General features: G+C 42.0%; 1 pseudogene; it reads left to right on the forward strand.

Moving 5' to 3' along the window:
- The window catches only part of LOC134348281 (RNA-binding protein 25-like), a 79,046-nt pseudogene extending 60,617 nt beyond the window's left edge, over positions 1-18,429 (forward strand).
- Positions 18,430-25,715: the final 7,286 nt, after the last annotated feature.

The raw sequence follows: 25,715 nt of genomic DNA on the forward strand, positions 1-25,715 counted from the left end.
TTGGATACTTTTGGGGGGTATGACCTTTCAGAGCACAGCAGCAACAGCAAGGCCAGTGGCACTGTGGCCGCCTCTGAGGCTCAGCAGGGAAGGCTAAAGCCAGGCAGAGTGATAGTGATAGGAGACTCGATACTTAGGAAGACAGAAAGAGATTCTGTGGCTGCAAAAGAGACACCAGGACAGTGTGTTGCCTTCCAGGTGCTAGCATTCTGGATGTTTGAGAACAGCTGCAAAATATTCTCAAAGGGGAGGGTAAGCAGCCAAAAGTCATGGTGCACATAAGCACCAATGACATAGGTAGAAAGGGGGAAGCGGTCCTGCGCAGAGAGTGTAGGGAGTTGGAAAGAGACTGAAGAGCAGGACCTCTGAGCTCTTAATCTCCGGATTACACGGAATGCCACATGCTAGTCAGGGCAGGACAGGTGAATGAATGGCTGAGGAACTGGTGCAGGGTACAGGGTTTTAGGTTCTTGGATGATTTAACCTTCTAGGCAAAGGTTGAGCTGTACTGGAGGGCCAGGTTGCACCAGAACTGGAGGGGAACCAATGTCCTGGCTGGGAGGTTCACAAGTGCTCCTCAGGAGGGTTTAAACTAGCTTGGCAGGAGGATGGGAACCAGAGCACCAGGTCAGAAAGTGGGGAGATGGAGAGGAAGGTAGACATCAAGGTCAACAAAAACAAGCAGAAGCAAACAATAGATATGATGGGATGGATAGTTTGAAGTGTGTGTATTGTTAATGTTGAAAGTATTATGGGTAAAGCTGATGAAAGCTGATGGGAGTTGAACTACTTATCAGGGACAATATCACAGCTGCACTCAGGGGACATATTGGAGGACTTGGTCACTGAGTCTACACAGGTAGAATTCAAAAATAGGAAGATTGCAATCACTCTGGTGGGATTGAACTACAGACTCTCCAACAGCCACCGGGACTTTGAAGAACAAACATGCAGGTCAATTAAGTAAGGGTGTAAAAACAATAGGGTTCTTGTCATGGGGGACTTCAATTTCCCAAATACAAACTAGGATTTTCTTAATGCAAGAGTTTTAGGTGGAGCAGAATTTGTTAGGTGCATCCAGAAGTGGTTCTTAAATCAATATGCAGATAGTCCAACAAGATGAGGGGCTGTACTGGACCTAACATTGGGTAATGAGCATAGCCTGGTGACTGACTTTTTAGTGGCTGAGCATTTAGGGACCAGTGAGCAAAGTTTTAAGGTAATTATTGATCAGGATAAGTATGGACCTACTAACAGATTATTAAATTGGAGCAGGGCAAATTATGAGACCATTAGGCTGGAACTATGGAGAGTTAATTGGGAAGGTCAACATCCAACATGTGGAGCATGTTTAAAGAACAACTGCATAGAGTACAGGATAGATACTGTATGTTCCAGTCAGATGAAAGGTCAAGGATGCCAAGGTAACAGAACCTTGGATGTCAAGAGAGGTGAAGAATTTAGTCAAGAAGAAAAAGGAAAAGTATGCACATTTTAGGAAGCTAAAATCAAACAGAGCCCTTGAGAATTATAAAGAAACCAGAAAAGAACTCAGTAAAGGAATTAGGAAAATCAGGAAGGACTATGAAAAGCCCTTGGCATGTAAGATTTAAGAGAATCCCAAGGCATTCTATACATACATCAGGAGCACAGGAGAGGTGGGGACTCAAAGATAAAGGAGGAAACATTTGACTGAAACAGAGGATGTGGGTGACGTCCTTAATGGATATCTTACATCAGTATTTACCAAGGGGAGGTATATGGAGGATATGGAGATTAATGCCCAGAATATTAAGATGCCAGGGCATATCAAAATAAAGAACAAGGAGGGAGTGTTGGGTCTCATAAAAAGTATTATCATTATTATCATTTACTTTGATTGTGGAACTTAGGCTTGAGAAGTTGAAGCCAAATGTATAACAATCTCAGCAAGAAGAGGCTGAGTAAGTGACCCAGGTGAGTGTTAAACTCAAAGGTTTTGGAGAGAAGGCGATGGTAAGAATAGATAACCTTTATAAAAAATTGACAGGAAATTTGTTGTCCTTAATTCAATGTAGACAGGATGGCTAAGGCAGTGGAATACTCCTCCTGTGAGATGTGGGATTTCAGGGTACCTGACAGTTTCCCTCATGACTGTCAGGAAGTGCATCTAACTTTAGTTCCTGACTGACCAAGTCAAGGAACTGGAGCTGGAGCTGAGTGTATTCAGGACCATCCAGGAGGCTGAAAACCTCAGCGATGAATTTTTTACTGACATGGTCACACCCAAAGTACAGGCTTCAGATAGTAGATGGGTGACCACAAGGAGAAGGTAGTGTTGAGTCTCTTAAAGACTATTATGGTCCCTAAGGCCTGATGGGATATATCCCAGGTTATTGAGAGAGGCAAGTGAACAGATTGCTGATACCTTGACCAATATCTTTAAGTCACAGGCGAGATCCCAGACAACTGGCAAGTAGCTAATGTATTCCATTATTCAAGAAGAGAAACTATAGACCAGTGAGTCTCATGTTAGTGGTACTGGAGAGAATTTTTAGGGATAGGATTTATGACTATGGCCTAATTAAGGAGATCCAGCATGGCTTTGTGGCTCATGGTAAAATCATGTCTTACATGGATTTTAGTAAGGAGCTTGACAAGGTCCTTCATGGGAGCTTCATCCAGATGATTAAGATGCATGAGATCAATAATGAATTGGCCATTTGGATTCAAAAATTACTTGCCCATAGATGACAGAAGGTTGTGGTCGAAGGGTCTTATTCTAGCTGGAGGTTTGTGTTTTGTGGTGTTCTACAGGGATCTGTACTGAGACATCTGCTGTTTGTAATGTATATAAATGCCCTGGATGAAAGTGTAGATGGGTGCACAAAGATTGGTGGTGGTAAGCTTAGCTTTTGACCGGCAAAGAATGCAGTAGTGTATAGATCAGTTGTAGATATGGGGGGAGAAAAGGAAGGCGGAGGTTAACCTAGCCAAATGTGAAGTGTTGCACCTTGGTAGGTCAAATATAAAGAGAAAGTATACTGTACTATCTCTTAACAGGGGTTGATGTGCAGAGGGACCTTGGGATCCAAGTTCATAGCTCCCTGAAACTGGCTACACAGGTTGACGGGGTGGTTAAGAGGGCATGTGGCATGCTTGCCTTTATTAGTCAAGACATTGAGTTCAAAAGTCAGGAAGTTGTGTTGCAGCTTTATAAAACTCTAGTTAGGTCACATCTGGAGTATTGCACACAGTTCTGCTTGCTCCACTATGGAAAGGATTTTGATGCTTTGGAGAGGGCACAGAAGAGGTTTATCAGGATTCTGCCTGGATTAGAAGGCATGTACTATAACAAGAGGATAGATAAACTTGGGTTGGTTTCTCTGGAGAGGCAGAAGTTGAGGCGAGATCTGATAGAGGTTTATAAGATTGTGAGAACCATAGATAGAGTAGACAGTATTTTTTCTCGAAAGCTTGAAATATCTAAAACCAGAGGCCATGAATTTAAGATGAGGGAGTAATCTCAAAGGAGATATGAGAGTCAAGTTTGTTACACAGAGAGTGGTGGGTGCCTGGGCTGCTGGTGGATGTTTAGATAGGCAAACGTATGTGAGGAAAATGGAAGATAATGGACATTATGTAGACAGAGGAGATTAGTTTAGTTGGCTATTTGATTATTAATTTATTTGGTTCAACCCAAAATTGTGGGCCAAAGGGCACGTTCCTGTACTGTACTATATTCTATGTTCTATGTTTCTTTGCTGCAAAGAGAAAAGCCCTAGCTCACTCAATCCATCCTCATGAGACAGTGATCAGTAATCCAGGCAGGGTCTTGATAAGTCTTCTCTGCACCCTCTCTAAATATTCCATATACTTTCTATAATGAGGCAAGCAGAACTGAACACAATATTCCAAGTGTAGTCGAACCAACATTTTATAGAGCTGCAACATTACCTTACAGCTCTTAAACTCAATCCCCCAACTTGCTACACACCATCTAATAAACCTATCAACTCACACGGCATTAATTTGTTTATGTATCATATAATAAAAAAGTGCCATATAATTTCCATGCAGATCTCTCTATATTCCAATAGATTCCTTTAAATAAAAGATGGTGCTAAATAGCGATACCTGACCGTACACAGAAGCAGATGACTTGAGCCCATTCCAGCAGTCATTTCTCTCTCTCTCTCTCTCTCTCTCTCCCTCTCTCTCTCTCTCCCTCTCTCTCTCTCCCTCTCCCTCTCCCTCTCCCTCTCCCTCTCCCTCTCCCTCTCCCTCTCCCTCTCCCTCTCCCTCTCCCTCTCCCTCTCCCTCTCTCTCTCTCTCTCTCTCTCTCTCTCTCTCTCTCTCTCTCTCTCTCTCTCTCTCTCTCTCACACACACACACACACACACACTCTCTCTCTCTGTTTTCACAGCCGGGAGACAAAAGAAACAACTCGCTGCTTTACGATGTTAAAAGTCCTCCACATCGCTTTTTTTTAGCTTTCTGCACAAAGATCACAAATCTCTGCGCAAACAGCCGCAGATATTCCGACTGCCCCGACGACACACGGGTCTCCTGTCATGACACTGACACTTGATCCACCCGTCTCCAGGGCTCCGAGATCCTAGGCTTCCAAAACCAAGCCAAATACTTGGGCTGAGCCCTTGACATGCTGAACAACAATAGCCGGTTATGAAACCCCGAGAGCGGGTCCTATTCCCACAAACAACCGTAGTCAGCATGTAACTCCCGGTCAGGGTCTTCAGAAGAACCCTGAAAGGGAAAATAAAGATATTAAAGTTGGAAATAGAGCTGTTTCCGAAGATACAAGCAAAGGAGTTACCGTTTAGCACCATCTTCACTCCGCTCCGCCTTCACGTCTAAACTAATCTTTTCGATATTTTTTCAAGCAAGTTACCAGGGAAACTCATGAAGGAAAGGCCATGGATATTGTCTACATGGACTTTGGCAATGCCTTTGACAAGGTCCCGCATCGAGTTGTTCAAGAAGTTTATGCCGCTTGGCATTCAGGAAATTCAGGATGAAGTAGTAAATTGGATTAGAAATTGGCTTCATTGGAGACGCCAGAGAGTGATAGTAGACGATTGCCTCTCTGACTGGAGCCCTGTGTCTAGTGGAGTGCCACAGGGATAGGTGTTGGGTCTGCTCTTGTTTCTCACCTATAACAATGATCTGGATGATAATAATTGTGTACTTAATATTTCAGTACTATTTGAGTAATATTGTAAATCTATTCTTATACAATATATATAAAAGCATTTGTTTGTTTACATAATTTATTACCGGATATATGTAGAAATACATGAATAGCATATGTCATCACGCCACCATGTCACGTGCTCACCTCATTAAAGGCAAAAATAAAGTCAACTCTTGTCTCCCAGCTATATGTTTTTCCCTTGATTAGTTTATGGAGTTATAAAACATAACAGCGGTGATGAGTAAGTTTTCAAATGAACTGGAGATGACTATCTACCTGATGAAGAACAGTGAAACTTTCAAAAAAAAAGTACAGCAGGTTTTTTCCTCTGCCAGAGTCGAAGACAATCAAAATGGCAGAAAAGGACCAAATTTATGGGTTCATAAACAATGAGTGCAGGGTGATAATACAAGTTGAGTACCCTTTATCCAAAATGCATGGGTCCAGTAGTGTTTTGGATACTGGATTCTTTTGGACTTTATAATATATAATGAGATAGCTTGGGATCGGCATCACTTCCGACTCTGAATTTATGTGCTACTGGTAAGCAGTCTTTGCCTTACACTTGTTCATCACACATATGTACTTAACAGTAGAAATTATTACATACCATTAATATAATGAAAATATAATGTGTGCAGGGCAACAAAAGCAGTACAGCAGCATTGGGAGAATACCTGAATCAGTTGCTGAACAACAATACCAACGACAGAATTTCTGACTCCACCTATGATACTGTGTTTTGATAAAAAGGTTACAGCATTTGTATTTTATTTTAGGTTTTATGTAAGGTGTATAAACAATCGGCAAAGCAGGCTTGTTCTGGTGTTAGATTTTCATCGGTGACACATTAAAAATTTAATATTGTTAAGTAAGGTATAAAAACAATAAGCATCATACACTTGTTCTGGTGCTAGGTTTTCGTGACTAGCAGACACTTTAAAAATTTAATGCCATACTTTTTCTAAAATTTCTGCAACTAGCCTATGAATATTCACAATTACATTCAATTTTCAGTTCATCATGATAGATCTTTGCTTGATCAGTATACCATTAAGTGGCATATGTTCACTTCAATGCAGACAATACATGATTCAGATCTTCATTTTGCTCTTTATGCAGTAATTTTCTATTTTTCATTCACTTCTGTTAATCACATAGGTGTTGTCATATCTCAGAACTGGCTGTGATGTGTAGGGACCTGCCCACCGTCTGGCGACCTTCCCAGAGTCTTGTGGAATTTTCAATTTGTGATGTCATGACAGTACTCAAAGAAAATTCAGATTTCAGAGGTTTTCAATTTTGGAATTTCGATAAGGGGTACTGAACCTGTAATAATAAATCTAATCAAACATAAATGGCTGTATACAGAGTCGGCTGGAGACGCAACGACATCAGCGCCGGACCTTGGAGCAGAGGTTCCTGGGTTCGAAACTAGTCGGGTCCGCCACCGAGTAGGCTTTCCATCTGTGCCGGGTTGAATGTCAAGAAAGCAACAAGACCTTGAAAAAATAAAAGGGAAAATACTGCGAAAATGCCTGTGTGAGGAGTGGCGCGCCACACAGGCTCTTTCTCTCTCTCCATGAAAAAGACATCATCATGGACACACGGACGGACACGCAGATGCAGACACAAAGACGCGCATGCACAGACTTGCACGCACGCAGGCACACGCCAAAAAAAAGGTTGTATACATTGGAAAGATGGACCGAATGGTTAAAGGCCTTAGTAGAGTGGATGTGCAGAGGATGTTTCCTATGGTGGGAGAGTCTAAGACCATAGGACACAGGATCAAAATGGAGGGGTGTCCTTTTAGAATGGAGATTAGGGGGAATTGCTTTATCCAGGGAGTAGTGAATCTGTGGAATTTGATGCCACACAGGAAGCTGTGGAGGTCAAGCCTTTATGACTTAAGACAGAGGTTGATAGATTCTTGATTGGTCAGGGCATGAAGGGATATGGGGTGAAGGCAGGAGACTGGGGCTAAGAGGAAAATTGGAGCAGCCATGATGAAATGGCGGAGTAGAATCGATGAACCAAATGACCTAATTCTGCTCATATATTTTATGGTTTTATTGACCATTTAGATTGCTGAAGCGATAACTTGATTTTGTATACTGAGCAAATGAACAGAATTTTAAATCAAATGAAAAGCAAGTGTCAGTTTTCCTGAGTGCATTAGGTGGAAAGGCATTCAGTTTGATTTGAAGCTTGACTGCTCTGACCAACTCAGCCAGTTGAGCTTTGCTGATATTATGAAAGTCATACAGGAGTATTCGGAACCAAAACCATTGTCGGTTGCAGAACATTTTAGGTTTCATAAGCAGAATCAAAAGGAAGCCCATTTCAGCTTACTTGGCTAATTGAAAAAGTTGTCTGAGCATTGTCTGTTCAGTAATGGGCTTAATGATGCACTGAGAGCTGGTTTACTTTGTGGAATCTTAGAAGAAATCATTCAAAAAGGGCTCCTAGCTGAAGCAGAACCGATATTTAAATGAGCAGTTGAAATTGCTGTAGCAATGGAGACAACTGACTGAGACAGCTGGAAAGACTAAGGACAGAACTGAACCACTCTCCTACACAGTGGAGATGGTGTCTAATGTCATCTGGAGACAACACATGGAAATGTTGATGAGACAGAGTCAATTGTAAGATGAGAAAGGTGTCCAGGTCTGTCTTCAATCCCAGAGTCATCTTCTACAACCACCACGGAGGAAGTCTCTGAATCTGAGATTGTTTCACAGCCACAAGTCTCACCTGCTAAGCAGTGACACCCCCTTTGTTCAGGAAAGATGTAATCTCACTAAACAAGACTCATCAAAGTTGCTGGTGAACACAGCAGGCCAGGCAGCATCTCTAGGAAGAGGTACAGTTGACGTTTCAGGCCGAGACCCTTCGTCAGGACTAACTGAAGGAAGAGCTAGTAAGAGATTTGAAAGTGGGAGGGGGAGGGGGAGATCCAAAATGATAGGAGAAGACAGGAGGGGGTGGGATGGAGCCAAGAGCTGGACAGGTGATTGGCAAAGGGGATAGGAGAGGATCATGGGACAGGAGGTCCAGGGAGAAAGACAAGGGGGTGGGGGGAAAACCCAGAGGATGGGCAAGGGGTATAGTCAGAGGAACAGAGGAAGAAAAAGGAGATTGAGAGAAAGAATGTGTGTATAAAAATAAATAACGGATGGGGTACGAGGGGGAGGTGGGGCATTAGCGGAAGTTCACCAGCAACTTTGATGTGTGTTGCTTGAATTTCCAGCATCTGCAGAATTCCTGTTGTTTGTAATCTCACTAGAGTGTATATAATATTTGAATACTGTCATTTGATTAAGCATTATTTGTTCATCTAAATAATTCATTACAGATTATAAGTAAAAGTAAGTGAATTGCAAACATCATTACTCCACCACACCAGGAGTGCACACCTCATAAAAGTAAAAACGAACCAGGCATGCATCTCCCAGCTCCGTGTTTTTCTTTCAATTTGTTTATGGAATCACAAAACATAACAATAATATGCCTAACTGGATCAGCAAATTTGTGGATGACACCAAGATGGGGGATGCAGTGAACAGCAAGAAAGGCTATCAAGGCTTGCAACAGGATCTGGACCAGCTGCAAAAATGGGCAGAAAAATGGCAGATGGAGTTTAATGCAGACATTTGCAAAGTGTTGCATTTTGGGAAGACAGACCAGGGTAGAACTTACACAGTGCGTGTTTGGTCTCTGAGAGCTGCGGTAGAACAGCGAGATCTGGGTATATAGATCCATAATTCCTTGGAAGTGACATCACAGGTAGATGGGATCGTAAAGAAAGCTGTTTGTACATCAGCCTTCATAAATCTTGTATTGAGTACAAGAGTAAGAAAGTTGCATAAGACATTGGTAAGGCCTAATATGGAGTATTGTATGCAGTTCTGATCACTTACTTACAGGAAAGATATCGATAAGATTGAAAGAGTGCAGAGAAAATTTATAGGATGTTCCCCGGGCTTGAGAAACTCAGAACATGCTCGGGGGGTGGGGGCGGGGGGAAGCTTCTTCACTCCAAGAGTGGAGAGAGTGTGGAACAAGCTCCCATTGGAAGTGGTGGATGTGGGTTTGATTTCAACATTTAAGACTCATTTGGATATGTGCATGGTATGAGGGGTATAGAGGGTTATAGACCCGGTGCAGGTTGATGGGACTAGGTAGAATAAGAGTTTGACAATGATTAGATAAGCTGAAGGGCCTGTTTCTGTGCTGTAGCGTTCTAAGACTCTATGACTATGTTTCTAAAAGAGCATTAATACGCACACACACTCATACATACAAACGTTTGTACATACATACATATATATGAAGTAAATTATTAAACAGAGATGAGATCATGGACAAAATGAGAATTGAGGGTTAATGGAAGCAGAATAGATATCGACAGATGTCCTTAACAAGTACCAAGCATTAGTGGTTATGATAGTGAATTCTGGCCCTATAGGCACAATATTTGTACAGACCTAGAGAATCAGCTGGTGGAATCCTATCTGGGCCTTTTCCTCGACTACCATCAGTCATCATTTTTAGCTACATATCACATAGCACAAATAGGCAATATATAGATGATATATACCTTCCTATTTGTAACCCAAAAATTCCTTATAGCATTCTGTGGACTACTTCCCCAGCTTACCTGAGAATTCTACTTGTATTCAATGGATTGGCCAAGTCTCTTTCACAGCCACAAAATCTCTTGACATATTTCTTGAAATAGAGATAATTTTATTGCTCATATTTCATAATTTAAAATAAATCCATAAAAATACAGTATTTCTCCTGCTGTGATCTACAACATTGGTAACAACCAGCCCCAATATTTAGACAAAGCATTAAAATTACTAATACTGTATACGCTGTTTACTGGCAGTTTTCATGCTGCACAGATGTTTGAGCTACATCCAACAGTTAATCTTTTATTATCTGTTCAGTGATGCCTACAGAGAAGCTGGTACGTCCTAGATTGCTTCACCGCATATATATACCGTTAAGGAAAGTAAGAAAGATGATAACGAACTTGGATCAGTTCACTGTGGACTTCTAGCCATCTGAGACTGTGTTTTGCCATGGTAGTTTTCTCATTATTATTGAAGGTGCTGTCTGGTGGCTTACAAGTACTTAATAAATTATGCAAAGCTCCACTGCTGTAATTTTAATCAGATATTAGATGAAAGTCTGAGCTCTTAAAAAGTAATTTACTCTATTATCACCAAAGGAGCAATGAAATAAATTCTAATGCTGGAAAAAAATTGGCACTGGAGTGTGCAATACATCAAAAAGATTTCTCCTACAATTACAGAAACATGGAATTTGCAGCTAAATAAAAATATGGAAATACTAATGCATTATATTGCGATGATGTACAATGTTAGTTTTAAAAACATTTTTTCCTGTTCATGCTACCTGATAGGCATGGTGTTAATTTTAATCAACAGAACACTGAGCGCCATAAGCTAATGCTTTTAGAACATGTACAGCTGATTGGCTCCACAAAAAGATCAATGGGAGAATTTCCTTCTCATATTCCTCTAGACTGTGGCTCGCTGAAAGAAAATAGATCTCAGATTCAGGCCACAGATGACCATTACTGTCATCGGATGTGGCAGACCTTATATTATGTGACTGCAGCATAGAATGGCTCATTTGTACTACATTTCCATCCTTAAGGACAGACACTAAGAATGATTTATGATAATCAAATGGTAGAAATAATGATTATTTTTGGCAAATATGAATAACTGAGGTCCACTGAATCCTAAGACCCTGCTATATCTTCCTTAATGCCAGACTTAGGTAGAAACCTAATTTTTGTATGAGGCGAGGAGTTAAGACGGCACCAAAGGGTGACTTCTTTAAGCTCATCTGTGAAATAGCTTAAATTGTTCTCTTGAATGTAGCTTGTTTCCTTTCAAGATGATTGGGTCCTGTCAGAGTCCATGATCTATAGCTGCACTCAAACTGCGGTTCTATATGACGTGAGATCCTGCTTCTGGAGCTCGCCAACTGGTTATTTTTGATATATTCAGGAGTGGCCTAAACTGGTGCCTTTGAGGCCTTTGGGGTGTGGCCTCGTGTGGCTCTGTGGATGAAATGATCTATAGGTCTCCCTCTTCTCTGTCCCTTGTTAACGAGAGAGAGAGAGAGAGAGAGAGAGAGCCAGCCTGTGGCACGTTGAATTGTCAGGTGAACAATAGTTTTTGTTGCACTGTAGATCATGGTCTCGCTTTGGGTGCTTGCTATTACTCGCTTGGTGGGTGATGCACACCGATGCTTCCTGCTGGAACAAGTAGGGGAGGGTTGATGCTTTGCTGCTGCTTGTGCATGGGAGGGGGTGGTGGGGCTTTGGGGTTCTAATATTTTCTGCCATTCATTCTTTGGGTTTTTTTCCTGTTTTGTGGATGTCTGCATAGAGTAAGAATTTCAGGTTGTATACTTCATTCTCTGATACTAAATGGAACCATTGAACCACCAAAACCATCCACAAGTATGGGTTGTCGGGTATGATCCTGCTTTAGTGCTGTCATCTCATTTGACATCCTAACTTCCTTTCAAAAAGTAACTGTCAAGCTACCTGTTACAGTGGCACATGCATCCTCCTGCCTTCATTGTTCAGTTGCTGGCAGAAGGTCACAAAGCAGTCCAGCAGTGGCTAGACCCCTTTTGAAGTCACTCTACAAGTCATTTCTCCAGTACATTCAGAGAGGAAGAACTGAACTGACAAATCCATTACTGAAAGTTATGGTATTTGTGGCAAAAGTAAGTTATTTTTAATTACATACCACAAAGACAATGAGAATCATAGAGTCAGAGCAAGATAGCTTGAATACATGACCTTCAGCCCATCAAGTCTGTGCCAAATATGGCGCCCACTCAGCTATCACCAATTTCCTTCATTCAGCCCATATCCCTCAAACCCCACCCCTGCATGTACCTATCCAAGTGCTTCTTAAATTATACTATTGTACTTCCATCAACCACTTCCTCTGGTAGCTTAACCCATATATTCACCACCCGCTGTGTGAAAATATTGTCCCTCAAATCCCTCTTAAATCTTGCCTCTTAGTTTTGGACTCTCCTAGCCTGGAGAAAAAACTCCTACCATACCTACCATATCCTACCGTCCTGTTGCACTCACATCCATCATCATGAAGTGTTTCGAGAGACTTGTCATGAGGCACATCAAGTCCCTGCTGCTCCCCGCACTGGACCCCCTGCAGTTCGCATGCCGCCCCAACCGTTCAACAGATGATGCCGTTGCCATCACCCTCCACCTGGCCTTAACCCACCAGGACAAAAAAAAGACACGTACTTTCGAACACTGTTCATAGACTTCAGTTCAGCATTCAACACAATCATTCCTCAGAAACTGATTGGAAAGCTGAGCCTACTGGGCCTGAACACCTCCCTCTGCAACTGGATCCTAGACTTCCTGACTGGGAGACCTCAGTCAGTCCGAATTGGTAGCAGCATCTCCAATACCATCACACTGGGCATGGGGCCCCCCAGGGCTGTGTGCTCAGTCCACTGCTGTTCACTCTGCTGACCCACGACTGTGCTACAACACACAGCACGAACCACATCATCAAGTTCGCCGATGACACAACTGTGGTGGGTCTCATCAGCAAGGGTGAAGACTCAGCATACAGAGAGGAGGTGCAGTGGCTAACGGACTGGTGCAGAGCCAACAACCTGTCTCTGAATGTAAACAAAACAAAAGAGATGGTTGTTGATTTCAGGAGGACACGGAACAACCACTCTCCGCTGAACATCGACTCCTCCGTAGAGATCGTTAAGAGCACCAAATTTCTTGGTGTTCACCTGGCGGAGAATCTCACCTGGTCCCTCAACACCAGCTCCATAGCAAAGAAAGTCCAGCAGCGTCTCTACTTTCTGCAAAGGCTGAGAAAAGTCCATCTCCTAACTCCCCCCATCCTCACCACATTCTACAGAGGTTGTATTGAGAGCATCCTGAACAGCTGCATCACGGCCTGGTTAAGAAATTGTACTGTCTCGGATCGCAAGATCCTGCAGCAGAGAGTGAGGTTGGCTGCGATGATCATCGGGGTCTCTCTTCCCGCCATCACAGACATTTACACCACACGCTGCATCAGCAAAGCAAACAGCATTATGAAGGACCCCATGCACCCCTCATATAAACTCTTCTCCCTTCTGCCATCTGGAAAAAGGCACTGAAGCATTTGGACTCTCACGACCAGACTAAGTAACAGTTTCTTCCCCCAAGCCATCAGACTCCTCAATACCCAGAGCCTGGACTGACACCAACCTACTGCCCTCTACTGTGCCTACTGTCTTGTTTATTATTTATTGTAGTGCCTGCACTGTTTTGTGCACTTTATGCAGTCCTGGATAGGTCTGTAGTCTCGTGTAGTTTTATGTGTTTTTTCTTACGTAGTTCAGTATAGTTTTTGTATTGTTTCACGTAGCACCATGGTCCTGGAAGATGTTGTCTCATTTTTACTATGTTCTGTACCAGCAGTTATGGTTGAAATGACAATAAAAAGTGACTTGACTTGACCTGACGTTAGCCCATTCTGCTTTTACAAACTTCTCATTCTCCTATGTTCCAAGAAATAATGATCTAGCCTGGCCAGCCTCTCGTTATAACTCAGGCCCTCTAATCCTGGCAATATTTCCTCTGCCCTTTTTACAGTTTAACCACATCTTTCCTATAACAGCATGACCAAAACTGCACACAGCACTCCAAATGTGGCCACATCAATGGTTTACACAACTGAAACATAATCCTTAGTGCCCTGACTAATAAAGGCTTTCTTCACCAGCCTATCTACCTGCAACTAACTATGCATCTTATACTTTGCTCTATTACACTCACTAATGCCTTACTATTCATACTATAAATCCTATGCTAGTTTGACTTTCCAAAATGAATCACCTCACACTTTCCTGTATTGAAATCCATTTGCCACTCTTTGGCCCACTTCCCTAACTGCAATGTATGATAACCTTCTTCACTATCAACAACACTAACGAATTCTGTGTCATCTGCAAATTTACTATTCAAACATTGTGCATTTTCATCCGTATAATTTTATAAATAATGAATAGCAAGGGCCCCAACATTGACCCCTTCAGCACATCACTATTCACTGGCCTCCATTGTGAGAAACAATCTTCAACCACCAATGCTGCTTCCAACCTGCAGCACCTAACCAGCTCTCCATGGATTCCATGAGATCTGACCTTCCAGATGAGCCTAACTATATGGGACCTTGTCAATGGCTTTACTAAAGCCTAAAGAGATAACACCCACTACCTTATCCTCATCTACCCTTTCAGTTAACACTTGAAGAATTCTGAAGGGTTCACCAGGGAAGACTTTACATGAACAATGCCTTGCTGACTCCTCCTAATCAGATTCTGTGTATCCAAATGCTGATAGATCCTAACTCTCAGAATTCCCTGAGGTAATGTCCCCTCTACTGATGTCAGAACATTACATGGTGGGGTATTCGCCACAGAGAAAAGGGAAATGGTAATGGAATAGCTGAAACATGTACAATGTTGTTTTGACTTTCCTGTTCTGAAGGCTCATTGTTGTCTGGACACCCATTTATTTCTTTTTAAGCCAATCAGAAACGATTCACTGAGCTAGTTGCTCGGATGAACGGGTTGGCTTCAATGGAACACTTGAACAGGTTGAGCTGTATGCACTGAGAATTGGAATTGACAATGAAACATAAAATTGTGAAGGGGCTTCAAATGAGAGATACCGAGAAAATATTTCTCTTCATAAAAAAACCTTGAACTAGAAGATATATTTTCAGAACAATGAATCATCCAGTACAGAGGGCAATAAAGATGAATTTCATCTCTCAGAGCATTATGGATCTAATCTAGAGGGTTGAGATGGCTACATTATTGATTATATTCAAGGCCAAACTATATATTTTTGTTCTAATGGGGAATTGAAAGTTCTGGGGAACAACCCAGATCAATATCAGATTACGTAGATCTTCATGAATAGCAGAACAAGTTTTATAAACACAGAAACATGCAGAACTCTTCAATTTTATTAACTTCACTACCAACTTCTATTCTGCTCTCTAATTCTTTTGGAGTATTTCCAACACCTCCTTCTGTTTCTCGGTCTTCATCTCAAGGGACAAGCTATCCAATGATGTTCACTACAATGCCATTGACTCCAACAGCTGCCTACATTACTCCTCTCTCCAGCCATTCCTTTTCCTCAGTTTATCTGCCTCCACTGTTTCCATTCTTTAAATGAGGCCTTCCATTCCAGGGTGTTTGAGATGTACAATTTTTTTTCAGAAATGGGTCTTCCTGTCCCACCTTCCACCACCTTAGTTAATGGAGCTGTCATTTGTACTTCCTCAATTTCCTGTTCTTCTGCAATTACCCCACCTTCCTCCAGACAGATCAGGGATACAGATCCCTTGGTCTTTAGCTTTTACCACAGCAGCCTACACAACCAGCAGATCATTCTTCACAACTCCCACCAGCTTAACATGATTCCATCATGAGCCACGTCTTCCCCTCCCCCACCCCTTTCTGCTTTTGACAGTGACCACTCTCTCTGTGAGTTCCTGGTTTGTTTGTCCCTCCCCAGGCACTTTCCCTGCAACTGCAGGAGATGTAACACCTGTCCCTACTCCTCCCCCCTCTTCACCATCTACTGCCCCAAACAGCCCTTCCAGAGTGGCAAAGATTTACATACAACTCCTCCAATCTCATCTATTTCACTTACATCAGTGAGACCAAACACAGACCAGGCAACTGCTTTGCGGAGCACCTGCGTTCAATCCGTAATGGCCCCCTCGTTACTAGCCTCGTTCCTACGGTAATCTGTCTGCTCTCCATCTGCAATGGTAAGGCTAAATGCAAACTGAAAGAACACAGTCTCATACTCCACTTGGGTGATCAATAGCCCCAGGGCATAAACTTTGAATTCTCCAATTTGAGGTAACCTACTCCCCCTCTGTCCCTCTTCCCCTCTCCTAATCTAAGCAGTTCCTCCAATAGTTGCCCCTTATCACCCAGTTTCTTTTCCCTTCTCCACTTTCTTCATCTGCACATCACATACACATTCCTCCTATTGGGTTCCCCTCTAAACCTTTCTTCCACTATCGACGACATCTTGGTGATGGTGACGTCTCAACAAGTGACATTAATCATTCAAGATCCTCACTATCTCGTATATGCCCTGTACACTACTACATTGGAGAATAAGTACAGGAGCCAGACAGCTTCTTCCCCTCGTTGTCAGATTTATGAATCTTGCATGAACACTACCTTATTATTCATCTTTTGCACCATTTATTTAGTTCTATAACTTATCGTAATGTTTAACGTTTTGCTGCCGCTGAAAAGCGACACATTCATTGACATATATCAATGATAATAAATTTTGTTCTGTTTTTTCATGCTGCTGAACCTCTGTTCCTGTGACGTCGCTGCAAACAAATTTTCATTGTACCCGTACCTCACCATTTGACAATAAATTGTCATGGACTGAAACGAATGATAGAAACATTTATGACAGTTATTTCACATTGAACACAATAGCAGTACAATGGAGATAGTCTTGAAGATATAGTGGAGAAGAAGTCCGCAAGTCCATACTCTGTATTTATTGATTGATATAACACATGCAAGAGATACTGGAGCCAAATGACTTTTCAGTGTCATCCACGCATTATCCCCAATTGAGAGAGACAAGAAACCAAATCCTCACCAATCTGGACACATTCAGTTGCCAAATCCTGACGAACACGAAGTGAGAAGTAGTGTAGACATTACCTTCTATGGCATTAACTCATGTACTGTTGGATAAATATCCTCATCCCAGCATCTGATTATAGGTATACATTATCTCCCAATACATTGTTACTAAGTATTTCATCTAAGTGCCCATGTCAGATCCATGTTTTAACTCAGGCTCTTAGTTACCATAGAGATAGCCTTGAAGTTATCCTTGCAGTCATCCTTGCAGTCAGAGAGACAATCCAAGAGCTACTCCATTATCTCATCATAGGCTAACACAAAGGTTGTCACTGTCTTGTAGCTTTCTGTGATGACAGGGATATCTCTAACAGGTTCCGTACTGCTGAATCTGCCAGTCTAACTACATAGAGTGGCACAGGTATTATCGGTTGTGTTAATTTTAATTGGCAGAAATAAAATATATTCCTATTTAACTATATACATTATAAAATGTATGTTAAGCCTATACATAGTCTATCCACATCTGCCATGTCACACTTCAGAAAGGAAATGATTTTCAATCATTTTAATAGAGCTGGGTAGCGATACAATAATTTGCAGGTCATTAGGGATAGTAAAACAGACGTAAATACAACTTGATAAACAATAGTACAGAATACAACGTAAAACATGTATAATTTATACAAACTGAATTCACATTAGCATGTGCACAATTATTCGTTCCATAATATAAATGACAAAGAAAATAAAAGCATTTCATGCCAATTCACTAAAAAGCTACAGTTATAAACAGACTCTTAAGTTACGGTATTGTTCATTAGACATGAAAAGCTTAAAGGGCCACAGAATTTTGAAAGTACATGATAAACAGATAATGATCAAATTTTAAATCAGCTGCTCAGTGTGCTTGTGCTAACATATAGCAATTGTTAAGGAAATGGAAATGAAGTTTGGAAGATAATGTGTATTAAAGATGGAAGGTTAGCAGGTTAGAATGCATCAATGGAGAGGAATAAATCGTAAACTTCCAGTAAAATGACAGTAGTTCATATGCAGCAGCCTCTCTGGGGCCAACCAAAGATACACTTCACTTTTTATAACGTGTGTTTTTTATGATCGTAAGACCATACTAAACTTCAAGAACAATGGGTACAGCAGATCTACTACATCAGTGATCTGCTCATTGTTTGGAACAGGTGGCCAGGGTGTCGAAGGTGCCAGCAGACAAGTTCGAGAAGGGGAAGTCAGTGCTCAGCTTGGAGAGGGTGAAGCCAGCACTCAGCTCAGCGCAAGAGGGACCGACAGATGGGCCGGAGAAGGAGAAGCTGCTGTTCGGGTCAGAGAAGGAGAAGCCACCGGTTGGCCAGGAGAAGGAGAAGCCAGCGGATGGGCCGAAGAAGATGGATATAGACTGTGCTGCTACCTGCTACTTGAAGACATCGGAGTTGGTGCACGAAAGAAGCATGCAATGTAACTGTGAGTGACTGTCTTCAAAGTTTCTCTTCTGATCACAAGACCCTGTTGGACACTGACATTGTAAGGTGTTGCAGGCCTGTTTCCCTTGTTTGGTGGGGAGACAGGTGACAAAGCAGCAGCGTGGCCTCGATTGTAGTGAGAACTAGGGGCTGCAGTTCAGGTGAGTGTTGTTGGAGGCAGTGTAGTGTGACGACCGTGCTCGGTTGGGAGCTCGCCTCGTTCTTTGGTGCTGTCCTCTAGTGCTCTGTCGGAGGACTGACAGGCTGAATTGTGGGATCTGTACCATCAACTTGCATGTCGCCCACGGACTTGGACTGTACATGTGTTTTATAGCGTAACTACGTTTTTTTTCTCTCGCTATTTTGAATGTATATTATGTACTTTGGTCCCAGAGGAATACTGTCTTATTCGACTGTATCCATGTCTGGTTTGAATAATAGTTAAACTTGATTTGATTTGATTTGACATTTCGAGCTGAGACCCTTCATCAGAACTGGAAGTAGGCAGAAGATCAGTCAGTATGAATGAAAAAGAAACGTATCATGAGCTATTTTTATATCCTGAAAACATTTAGAAAACAAGTATCTTTAAGTTGTATAGAAGACAGGAGGATGTAAAGAACGATGAGGTTATCTGCAAATAGGGAAATACCAAGAAAGAGATAGAGATTGGTGTTAGCTGAGAATAATGAATGCTCATTAATTGAGATGGTGTAAATAGGAGAGAGGAACAAACCAACTACATGCTAGAACTGTAAGAGACAGAACCTAACAGTTTTACCAATTCTGATAAAAATTCACTAACCCAAAATATTACACAATTTTTTTTCTCCACAATTTTGCCCTGTCCTGCTGATTTTACATTTTATTTCAGTTTGACAGCATCTGCAATTTCTTGCTTGACAAGGATAAGCAGAGTAAGTCATATTCAATTAATGACTCTTTGAAAACAGATGCCAATTCTGACTTAATAGGATAATTAGTCTAGTTTGGTGATGTAATTGTACATGATATTATTTTCTACATTGTATCTCTCTTGCTTAAATGCATAATGGTGGATTTATGCTCACAATTGAAATCACATAAAGACAGAAATCTGTCGTTTCTAGTAACTGCCTAAAGAGGTTGAAAACAGATTTTAGATGACTGTAATGAAAATATTTTAAAATTCACTCTTACCTGATTCAGCAAAGTCACATACAGTATACATTCACGATCAAAGGAGTAACTCTGCACTTGTTAAAACACAAGAAATCACTTTATTAGAATTATATAAAACATGCAATGCAAAAGGGAAACAAATGGTTAATAATGTAGCAGTGCAGAAAACAAACTAATACTTAACATCCACAGAATGAGCTGATCTGCACAATGCCCAAGGGGAACCACAGAGCGAGCAATATCTCACACAGCCTTCTCTCTCTTGCTCTCACCCTTTTGACATACTCTCACCCTTCCCACTGTATTTGTTCCTATCTTCTCCAACTCTTAGCACTAGAGCTTCCCTTGCACAAACAAAGTGCCCCTTTTAGACTCTTCAAGATCCCTACAAAACTCAAAAATAACTCTTATCCCAGTACTTTCCCATAATGAGGCATTAAGGCACTTGCACCTGCACAATGAACTCACCTTCTCTAAACAAATATGTTTTCATCATTATCTATTCTCAATGTTGTGGACTAGTACTCCTTTAACTTTCCCAATACAATCCCATTCCACGTTAAAACCAGACTTTTATTTTAGCATATGCTGAGCAGGAATCACATGTAACTCTTCTCTTACATTCCAACCCTTGATTCTGCATTGGTATATCATATAAAAGATTACAAGAAGCACAAGTTAATTATTAAATTTTAATTGCTAAGCAGTGGGATTATATTGTGAATTTCATATAGGCAATAAACTAAAGTAAACTGCACAAAAGCACCATTAATATTATGATTCATTCACATCCACTCTTTATTCCCCAGTACCATACTTTTATTTTGAATAATGAAATCCTGGTTACAATTAACCATGGTTAAACTTCAAGGATATTTGGAGGGTTTTATTGCATCAGTGGACATCTCCCTCTTCCATAGTAGGTTTTTGTGTGTTTTCTCCGCATGTCCATGCCATTGACAAAATTAATTCCAGCATTCTCATTTTACCAGAAAGAAAATAAAGCATCAGTTGTCACCAGTTTAACAGAGATTTTAAATCATTCTCTTTTGGTCAATATCTCCCTGTTGCTACACACCAGATGGCCTTTCCCTTGTCCTGATACCCAGTATACGTTACTGTCTCTATTTACTACCATCTCTCCCCTCGCAAACCAGAGAGTTCGGAATGTGTACCCATGCTTTCCCTCCCACTATGGGGCCCCTTTCTTCAGTGCCTGTTTGCTCTTCCATTTCCAGGGTACACTTGAACATTCTGGGCATCGGCAATCCTTGGGGTAGAGGTCTGTTGTTCAACTTGTATGAGGCTTGCGATAGTACAGTTAGCCACCCCGTAAGGTGTGAGTTAGCATTACAACTGGTGGGGAATCTCAAGTGAAGGGACATAGTCACAAGATGATGGTGGTTAGGTAAAACTGAGGTGCATAGGAACAACATCCTGCAGAGAATGGTGAACTTCTCAAATTCTTTACCTAAAAAGGTGGTGTAGGCTAGATCACTGGCTACACAACCCTTATTTCAAGATATTTCGAGACAAGGTTGATATATCTTTCCTCCAAGAGGACCACAGTCTTGTTGTAAGTTTTGGAGGTTTGCGCGCCGGAGAGCTATTTTAATTCCTATCCTCATTCCTGTACTGACATGCCAGTCCACAGCCTCCTCTTTTGTCACGGTGAGACCACTCCCAGGGTGTAAAAGCAAAACTTCATGTTCTGCCTATGTAGCCTCCAACCTGATGGCATAAGACCATAAGACGATAAGACAAAGGAGCAGAAGTTGGCCATTCGGCCCATCGAGTCTGCTCCGCCAGTTTATCATGAGCTGATCCATTCTCCCATTTAGTCCCACTCCCCCGCCTTCTCATCATAACCTTTGATGCCCTGGCTACTCAGATACCTATCAATCTCTGCCTTAAATACACCCAAATGACTGGACCTCCACTGCTGCCCGTCTCAACAAATTCCATAGATTCACCACCCTCTGACTAAAAAAATTTCTTCGCATTTCTGCTCTGCATGGGTGCCCTTCAATCCTTAAGTCATGCCCTCTCGTACTAGACTCCCCCATCATGGGAAACAACTTTGCCACATCCACTCTGCCCATGCCTTTCAACATTCGAAATGTTTCTATGAGGGCTCCCCTCATTCTTCTAAACTCCAAGGAATACAGTCCAAGAGCGGACAAACATTCCTCATATGTTAGCCCTCTCATTCCCAGAATTATTCTAGTGAATCTTCTCTGTACCCTCTCCAACGTCAGCACATCCTGTCTTAAATAAGGAGACCAAAACTGCCCACTGTCCAAGTGAGGTCTCATCAGCACCTTATAGAGCCTCAGCATCACATCCCTGCTCCTATACTCTATTCCTCTAGAAATGAATGCCAACATTGCATTCGCCTTCTTCACTACTGACTCAACCTGGAGGTTAACTTTAAGGGTATCCTGTACGAGGACTCCCAAGTCCCGTTGCATCTCAGAACTTTGAATTCTTTCCCCATTTAAATAATAGTCTGCCCGTTTATTTCTTCTGCCAAACTGCATAACCATACACTTTCCAACATTGTACTACATTTGCCACTTCTCTGCCCATTCTTCCAATCTATCCCAGTCTCTCTGCAGACCCTCCGTTTCCTCAGCACTACTGGCCCCTCCACCTATCTTCGTATCATCAGCAAACTTAGCCACAAAGCCATCTATTCCATAATCCAAATCGTTGATGTACAATGTAAAAAGAAGCGGCCCCAACACGGACCCCAGTGGAATACCACTGGTAACCGGCAGCCAACCAGAATAGGATCCCTTTATTCCCACTCTCTGTTTCCTGCCAATCAGCCAACACACTATCCACGTATGTAACTTTCCCGTAGTTCCATGGGCTCTTATCTTGTTAAGTAGCCTCATGTGTGGCACCTTGTCAAAGGCCTTCTGAAAATCCAAATATACAACATCTACAGCATCTCCCTTGTCTAGCCTACTGGTAATTTCCTCAAAAAATTGTAATAACTTTGTCAGCCATTATTTTCCTTTAAGGAATCCATGCTGAGTTCTGCCTATCTTGTCATATGCCTCCAGGTACTCTCTAACCTCATCCTTGACAATCGACTCCAACAACTTCCCAACCACCGATGTCAAGCTAACAGGTCTATAATTTCCTTTTTGCTTCCTTGCCCCCTTCTTAAATAGCGGAGTGACATTTGCAATCTTCCAGTCCTCCATAACCTTGCCAGAATCTATCGACTTCTGAAAGATCATCGCTAATGCCTCCGCAATCTCCACAGCTACTTCCCTCAGAACACGTGGGTGCATTCCATCTGGTCCAGGAGATTTATCTACCTTTAGACTATTCAGCTTCCTGAGTACTTTCTCGGTCGTAATTGTGACTGCGCACACTTCTCTTCCCTGCCACTCTTGAGTGTCCGGTATACTGCTGATGTCTTCCTCAATGAAGACTGATGCAAAGTACTTATTCAGTTCCTCTGCCATCTCCTTATCTCCCATTACAATTTCTCCAGCATCATTTTCTATCGGTCCTATATCTACTCTCACCTGTCTTTTACTCTTTATATACTTGAAAAAGCTTTTAGTATCATCTTTGATATTATTTGCTGGCTTCCTTTCATAGTTAATCTTTTCCCTCTTAATGACCTTCTTGGCTTCCTTTTGTAAGGTTTTAAAAACTTCCCAATCCTCTGTCTTCCCACTAATTTTTGCTTCCTTGTAGGCCCTCTCCTTTGCTTTAACTTTGGCTTTGACTTCTCTTGTCAACCACGGTTGCATCATTTTACCACTCGAAAGTTTCTTCCTTTTTGGAATATACCTGTCTTGCTCCTTCCTCATTTCTCACATAAGCTCCAGTCACTGCTGCTCTGCTGTCTTTCCCACCACTGTCCCTTTCCAGTCAACTTTGGCCAGTTCCTCTCTCATGCCACTGTAATTTCCTTTACTCCACTGAAACACCGACACATCAGATTTCAGCTTCTCTTTTTCTAATTTCACAGTAAACTCAACCATGTTACGATCACTGCCTCCTAAGGGTTCCTTCACCTCAATCTCTCTGATCACCTCTGGTTCATTACACAATACCCAATCCAGTACAGCTGATCCCCTAGTGGGCTAAACAACAAGCTGTTCTAAAAAGCCATCTAGCAGACATTCTACAAATTCTCTCTCTTGAGATCCAGTGCCGACCTGATTTTCCCAATCCACTCGCATGTTAAAATCTCCCACAATTATCATAACACTGCCCTTCTGACAAGCCTTTTCTATTTCCTGTTGTAATTTGTCGTCCACATCCCTGCAGCTGTTTGGAGGCCTATAAATAACTGCCATCAGGGTCCTTTTACCCCTGCTATTTCTTAGCTCAACCCATAAAGATTCTGCACCTTCCGATCCTCTATCACCGCTTTCTAATGATTTAATATCATTTCTTACCAATAAAGCCATGCCTCCCCCTCTGCCTACCTTCTGATACACCATGTATCCTTGGACGTTCAGCTCCCAGAGACATGCATCCTTTAGCCAGGTCTCAGTGATGGCCACAATATCATACCTGCCAATCTGTAGCTGTATGTCAAGATCATCCACCTTATTCCTTATGCTGCGTGCATTTAAGTACAACACCTTAAGACCAGTATTTGATACTTTTGGCTTTGATTTCACTGTAACTTTATTGCACTGCAACTCATCTCAATGGCTACACATTTGCCCCATCACCTGCCTGTCTTTCCTGACATCTTTACTGGTCACTATCTTAGATTTATTTCTGTTTTCCCCTTCCTCTGCACTGTCATTCCGGTTCCCATCCCCCCGCCAAATTAGTTTACACCCTCCCTAATAGCTCTATTAAACTTTCCCGCCAGGATATTGGTCCCCTTCAGGTTCAGGTGTAACCTGTCCTTTTTGAACAGGTCATACTTCCCCCAGAAGAGATCCCAATTATCCAAGAATCTGAAGCCCTGCCCCCTACACCAGTCTTTCAGCCACATAGTCATCTGCCTGATCCTACTATTCTTACCCTCGCTAGCACATGGCACAGGTAGCAATCCCAAGATTACTGCCCTGGAAGTCCTGCTTCTCAGCTTCCTTCCTAAGTCCTGGAAATCTCTCTTCAGGACCTCCTCCTTTGTCCTATCTATGTCATTGGTATCAACATGTACCAAGAAAACTGGCTGCTCACCCTCCCCCTGTGGAATATGCAGGACCCGATCCAAGACATCTCGTACCCTGGCACCTGGGAGGCAACAGACCATGCGGGTATCTCTATCAGGCTCACAGAATCTCCTGTCCGTTCCTCTTTTGGATCGGGACTACAGAGCATTGCGGGAGCTGAATTCTGAAGGAAGGCAGTTTTTTAAAAACTTCTTCGAGTGCAAGAAGAGCATAAATATTGAATACACTTTCTGTTTTTTTTTCTTCCTCCCCCTTCCCTCATCTTCTATTCCCTACTGTGGCCTGTTACCTCTTCTCCACACCTGCCTATCTCCTCCCCCAGATGCCCCTCCTTCTTCCCTATCTCCCATGGTCCACTCTCCTCTCCTATCAGATTCCTTCTTCTCCAGCCTTTTACCTTTCTCACCTACCTGTCTTCAACTATCATCTTCTAGCTAGTCTTCCTTCTCCTCCCTCCACCTACCTTTTTATTCTGGCATCTTCTCCCTTCCTTTCCAGTCCTGAAGAAGGGTCTTGGCCCAAAATGTCAACTGTTTACATATTCATTTCCACAGATGCTGCCTGACCTGCTGAATTCCTCCAGCATTTTGTATATGTTGCTCTTGCTCAGTTCTCTGGTTGGTACATAGCTTTGCTGCAATATACCAGAGTTGATTAACTGTTCATTTACAATTTGCTGCAGAATATGTGCTAAAAAATAGTATTGGACTTCAGCCTATAGGTTATACAAACATATCCTTCCAGTGTGATTTTCTCTCCTTCTTGTCAGTGGGTGAACATGTGAGTTCATTGGGACCTTATGGTTTGCCACCTTTCACATTGAGCACTTCTGAACCGTTGTTTCATCTGATCGCCAGTGACTTTTATGAGTTCAACAGACTGAAATTTATCAAGTTACATCCTCATTCAGCTGTTTTTAACATCACTATTCCATCTGGTCTTTATTATCTCTGGAGATTTGTGATT

Source organism: Mobula hypostoma, chromosome 1 (genome assembly GCF_963921235.1).
Source record: "Mobula hypostoma chromosome 1, sMobHyp1.1, whole genome shotgun sequence".
Classification (NCBI taxonomy): domain Eukaryota; kingdom Metazoa; phylum Chordata; class Chondrichthyes; order Myliobatiformes; family Myliobatidae; genus Mobula; species Mobula hypostoma.